Source organism: Hyaena hyaena, unplaced genomic scaffold (genome assembly GCF_003009895.1).
Source record: "Hyaena hyaena isolate Hyena2069 unplaced genomic scaffold, ASM300989v1 scaffold_663, whole genome shotgun sequence".
Lineage (NCBI taxonomy): Eukaryota > Metazoa > Chordata > Mammalia > Carnivora > Hyaenidae > Hyaena > Hyaena hyaena.
In genome coordinates, this window is record NW_024081296.1 from 430,390 (window position 1) to 436,639 (window position 6,250).

General features: G+C 46.1%; 1 long non-coding RNA gene across 2 annotated transcripts; it reads right to left on the minus strand.

The window, feature by feature from the left end:
- Positions 1 to 297: 297 nt before the first annotated feature.
- Positions 298 to 5,216, minus strand: LOC120220021. Of its 2 annotated transcripts, none has more exons than XR_005525439.1 (4): positions 5,019 to 5,216; positions 1,710 to 1,754; positions 737 to 961; positions 298 to 508 (listed from the first exon to the last, which is right to left on the minus strand). It is a non-coding gene; the product is annotated as an uncharacterized LOC120220021 (long non-coding RNA). The 2 variants fall into 2 exon arrangements; XR_005525440.1 differs by lacking the exon at positions 5,019 to 5,216 and adding an exon at positions 2,421 to 2,485.
- Between the last annotated feature and the right edge of the window lie 1,034 nt (positions 5,217 to 6,250).

Genomic DNA, 6,250 nt, shown 5'->3' on the forward strand with positions numbered 1-6,250 from the left:
TGAAAACGCAGATTGTTGGGGGGGGGGTGAGGAGTGCAGGAGGGTGAGGGAGCACGGAGGCAGTGGGCATGAGGAGGAGGAGGGGCAGCTTGAGGGGAGTCAAGACCTCACAGAGGGTATCTTGGGATGTGGAGACTTGAACAGGTTTGTAAGCTGAGGAGGGGAGGTTTAACATGAGAGCGGCAGGGTAACTCGGGAAGAATCAAAGCAGAGTGGGGGCCTCTGCCTTCCCTCCTGGCCCAACAAAGGCACCACAGAGCCAGACCGGGATGCAACACTTTAATAAGGGATGTGGGGAGCTGAGAGATGGTGGCCAGGGCGAGCAGGGTTTGGGTGCTGTAGACGCCAGCTTTGGCCAGGACTGGGCCTTGTTATCATTAGGGCCTTATGACTTCATAGGCATGAGGTAATAGGCTTTTCAGATAGCTTATGGTTTCTTTCACTGTTTTGTCCAGATTCTTGCCGATTTTATGGCCCAGCTTGGCCAGCTTTCCCTCTGAGGTGGTTGCTGGGGAATATTGGGAGAGAAATGTCAAGGTAAGGTTAGTCCCCTCCATGCCTCTCCCAAGCTCCTCGGTGCTGACACGGGGGATCAGTGGATCCTCCGCTCCTCATTTACCTTTAATTCTTGTTCCCCTTCAGCTTCCTCTTTCCAACCCCAACTTTGTCTCCCAAGGTAGTGTCCAGCCCCTGCCTTTTTCTGTTTAATGCCCTCCCTCCCGGCTTCTTCCCCTACCAGCACTGGGAGTGAGTTCTGTAGTCTCTTCTGACTGAGGGACAGCCTTTCTGACACTGTCCTCCTGGGGGATGGGGTGACGCAGCTCGGGCCTTTGATGCCTTGGTCTCCTGGGAGATTTGATGATATCATCCTCTTCAAAAATCAGCTCTTCTCTGGAGATGAGAGATTCCTCAGAAAGGTTTTCAATGGAGACGTGGTCCTTTTCGGGTATCAGCTGAGCAGCTGGGGCCAAGGAGATGGAGTGAGGGGCAGAGAAAGAGCTGGTGGTAAGAAACAACCAGCCAGCTCTATGCCATATCTCTTAACATGCTAGAGGGTGTCAGGGTTGGGTCATTGCCCAGTCAGTGTAGACCAGAATTGAGATCCCATACCAGCATCCGAATCTATGAGCACCTGAAAGGCGCATCCCTGATTTTGAATGCCATTGAATAGGGATTCCATTTCTAGTAAATTCACCTTCCCAATGAAAAGAGATTAACTATGCAAACCCCCAACCCATTGTCTGTTGCATGGGAAGGGTTCAATAAATATTGGTTCTTTTTTTTTCTGAATTCTGGGTATTGCTGGAGTCTGCCTAATCTGGTAAATCAGGGGAAGCTAGCCTGAGGTTGAACTGTGTTTACGGATAATCTACAAAGCAGGATCCTGCGATATTCATGACTTTGAGGCTCTGGGGGAGCCTGGGACCGATGAACCCCTCCAGCATCCTCCCCTCAGCATGAGCTGAAACTCCCTACCTGCTAGCATTTGGGTATGAGACGTAGTTCCTACACCCATCGTCAATGACTACCCAGCTGTTCAAATTGTTCCTGGCCCCCAGATGTTGGCCAATTAGTGCAGCAGAAAAGGATTAAGGTCCAACGTCAGGAGGAATGGTTTCCACTTCTTCCTCATGTGGAGAACTCATCATTTACCCGACAATCTTTTACTCCCACCAACTTACTCTAAAGGCTGTCAACGTGAGACTTACGGGCATTTATGGGCTGACCCTCCAACTGGATCTCATCGTGTGGCTCTGAAAAATAAGAAGTTAGAGTTTCGAGAGGTCTTAAGATATTTAACACGTGAGATGCTAGTGTGTACCCCCCTCCTGCCCCAGCATCTCCACCTCCCTTACCCTGTTCTCTGTCTTAGCGCTTCTAACACACTCTGTAATTTGTTTAACATGCTAATGATCGGGTTCTTTTTCCTAGAGTGAAATCTCAAGGATGACAGAGGTCTCTGTATTTTGTTAGTGTATCTCAAGTGCCTAGCGCTGTGTGTCTGGCACAGAGTAGATGCTCATTAAATCGCTGTTGAATGAATGTGCATGTATGTCTTGCCCTGCAGGTTACAGAGGGAGCCCCAGAGGAGGACAGGGGCTCTGCCTGGGGTGTCCACCACCCTCAGAGGCTGAAATCGAATCTGAATCTCTGTTAACCCATAGACCACCTTGATTTGGGTCCAGGAGGCTCTTCTGGTCCTGGCCCCAGGATTTCTAGGGTGCAGGGTTCCTGGGGCCATGAGTCCTAGTCCCCTGCCTCCACACCTCAGTCACCCCGAGGGTGCACTTTCCGTTATGCATCTCCACTCAGCACATTACAAGGATTAAGGAGAGGTCTTCCTAGTGCTGAGGACTCTCCAGCGGACAGCTCGGTGACCTCTGGGGAACAAAGAGGAGTGTGACAGAAGCCAGACTCACCATTAAGGATGGCGAGAGAGGTGGAGGCTAATGTGGCCAGCAGCAGGACGGTAAAGAAGTTCATGGTGAACCTGTAGCAAGATCCGTCTTCCCTGGGGAGGCTGCTTAGCGTTGCTGAGGACGTAGCCCGGCAGAGGCTTTATTTATTTTGGGGTGGGATTGGGCTCTGGGGAACCTGGTTCAGGATTGGATCTGGGGGCATTCCAGGTTTCCCCTCCCAAGTTCCCTGTTCTGAATACATTTGTTTTTGGGAACTGGAGCTTCTGGGAAACCAGTTAACAGGAATGTAAGGTCCCTAGCATTTCCCTGGTGTGGGCCATGCCAAAGGTGTGTCAGCCCCAGGCTCCATCTCTGGAGGTCCTTGGACTAACCAAGTGGCTGTGTGTTTCTCTCCTTCGCGGTACTCATTATTGGTATAATTTTCTTTTTATTTGTGTGATCAATTAGTATCTATCTGCCCCAGGAGCATGGAACTTCCACGATGGTGGGACTATGTTTTGCCTGCCATTGTTTTCCCAGCACCTAGAAAGGAGCTGGTACATAGTAGGCACCCAGGATACATTAGGAGGGCGAATGAATATAGGAAGGTAGGCAGATAAAACTCTCTGTCAGTTCAGGGATGAAGGAGTGCAGCATTTACAGGAATCATGACTACATGCCAGGTACTGTCCTGAGTTTGTTCATATGGGATATTTTACTTAATTAGTCACGGCTGTGAAGGATGTGTCATTCGTTAAGCAGGGAAAGCAATATTTCACAAAGGTGAGGTGACTTGCATAAGGGCACATATCTGGGTGGATTTGAACCCAGGTTAGTCTAACTCCAAACTCTGTGTCTGCTACAGGTAAGGTCTGATGGCTCCAGAAGTGAGTGAGATGCCCAAAGAGCTGCGTGAGAGGGAGTGGGGGACGCACCCAGGACTGGGGCCTGGTTCTGGGCCTAGGGCTGAACTAACAGATCTCCTGTGTGCCCCTCAGGTTTGGAATTTTTTAAGAGTTTTTATTTAAGTTCCGGTTGGTTGACATGCAGTGTAATAGTAGTTTTAGATGTAGAATGTAGTGATTGAGCACTTCCATACATCACCCAATGCTCATCACACATGCCCTCCTTAACCCCCATGACCCATTTCACTCATGCCCCGCTGCCTCTGGTAACCATCGGTTTGTTTTCTGTTGTTAAGACTCTGTTTCTTGGTTTGCCTCTCCCCCTCCTTCTCCTTTCCCCCACTTTGCTTGCTTGTTTTGTTTCTTAAATTCCACATATGAGTGAAATTATATGGTATGTCTTTTCTCTGACTTATTTTGCTTAGCATAATACACTCTAGCTCCATCCATGTTGTTGCAAATGGCAAGAATTTTTTATGGCTGAGTAAATATACAATGGAATATTATATATAATATTGTATTTATATATTTTATATATAAATGTATATATATCCATTGTGTATATATAGCGTATGTATAGTATGGTAGATTTATATGTAAAATATATAAATACAATATTATATATAATATACATAGTATATGTAAGATATATAAATACAATATTATGTATAATATATAAACAATAGCATGTATTATACTATATAATATATAATAGTGCATATAATATATAAATACTATATATGTATATATAGCATATATATTACTATACTATATATACATATATAGTATATACATATTATATATAGTATACAGCATATATAGTATATATAGTACATATACTATACTATGGTATATATAGTATATATGCTAGATATATACTCTATATATTGTGTGAATATGTTATATATATACTATGTATATTGTATATAATATTATATTTATATATTTTATATATATAGTATCTATAATATATAGTATTATACTATAGTACCTATAATATATAGTATCTATATACATATATAGATACTTTATAGTGTATATATATATACATATATATATATATACACACTATCTATCTATTTGGGGCTGTTTCCACAATTTGGCATTGTAGATAATGCTGCTATAAACATCGGGGTGCATGTATCCCTTTGAATTTGTATTTTTGTATTCTTTGGGTAAATACTAGGTTGGAATTTTTGATAATCCCTCTGGACATGTTTTGGGATCATCTTCTGGAAGGAAGGGGGTGGCTGTACCCTGAGACTGAGCTCCTGTCTTCAGCAGGGAGCGTGGCTTGCTGGGCATGGGGTCCCCCTGAGGGTAAGGTCCCACCTGCAGACCGCAGAGAGCTCTGGACTCTGCCTTCTCCCCCCAGGCAGCAGCAGGAGGGAAGAGCCTGGGGGCTAGCAGTCAACCTCTGGTGGCTCTAGCCCTGCTGAATCCTTAGGCAAGCCTGCGAAGTGAAGGAAGTTTGTCTTGGGCTGCTTCCCACCTCCCCTTCCTCCCCAATGCCCCCTTTCTGCCACAGCCTCCCCTCCCATCGCGGGGTGGGGTGGGGGGGCACTTAGGAACACAGTAGGGACAGATGGGGGCATTCACAGCTAGTCCTTACGGAGTGGTTTCAGCCCTGCAGGCTTATTTCCCAATACCTCCAGTAATCTACAAGTTTAGGCCTCCATTGTTTGCAGACTAGGCTATTTCAGTGGTTTCTCACCGGCCTTTGGCCTCCAGTGTGTCTTCACTGCTGTCCATCCTCCACGCTAAGGCTAATGTCTCACATGCAGGCCATGGCTCTACTCAAAAGTCTTTAAGGAGCATCCATTACCCCTTGGATAAAGCCCAGTCCCCTTGACCATGTGTTCAGGGCTTTCCCTGTTTCCGACCTCATCACCGGCCCCCAGGCATTACTTCCTGCTCGATAAAGTGTTGTATGAGTTTATGCTGTTCCTCCCTCAGAAATACTCTTTCCTCTCCATCTGCCTGCTGTGTTCCGACATCACAATCCACATCAGGTGTCACTCCCTCCCTGGAGTGAACGATCTTATCACCGTCGCGCCTCCCTCAGTTAATCAATCACCTCACCTCTGCGGACCTGCACTGAGCAGTTCGTGCCTCCCTCTTTTCCCGTTTCCACCCCACCACTATTTACCGAGTGCCTGCCGGGTCGCAAGTGTTGGTGGAGATAAAATGATGAACAAAATCACCTGGCCCTGGCCTTATGGTTTTATTGTCTAGCATCTATCATATTCCATAGTAATTCTCAGTTCAGACCTCTTGCTCCTACTGGTTAATCACCATTTTGAGGACAAGAGCCATAGTTTATTTATTTATCTCCGCATTTCAATTTATTTAGCACAGATCTTAACACTAGCTAAGTGCTCTAGTCCAGTAATTTGAAGGAGTCAATTTACAAGTTCAAAGCTGGCCTCTGGAGGATGCGTTTACTTTTAGTGGGGAGAGAGGGACCTCTGAGAGGCCTTTTCCAACAATTAAGTATTTCAGAAGGATATATGGAGTGGCTACCATATACCAGGCATGAAACGGGTACTGGTGCTTCAACACAGAGCCAAACAGACCTGGCCCCTGCTCTCCCAGGCGGGATTGCCAGATAAAATGCAAGTCATTCACTTCCATATGATTTTCAGATAAGCAGGGAAGAATTTTTTTTAGCATCAAAAATATTGCATGGCACACGCTGATAGTAAAATTTCGCTTATTATTGATCTGAAATTCATATTTAAGTGGATGTTCTCTATTTTATTTGGTAAGCACGGCAATCCTACCCCCGGGCCCCACACCAGCCTCCAGCCTCCACCATCGGCCCCTCCAAGAGCCCAGCCTCATCCTGCGTTCTCAATTACGGATTCTGGTGCAGGGGAAAGATGGATGGGAGAGCTGTCTGCCAGCCGTGCCTGTAGCGTCTTCCGAGAAAAGAGCTCACAGTGG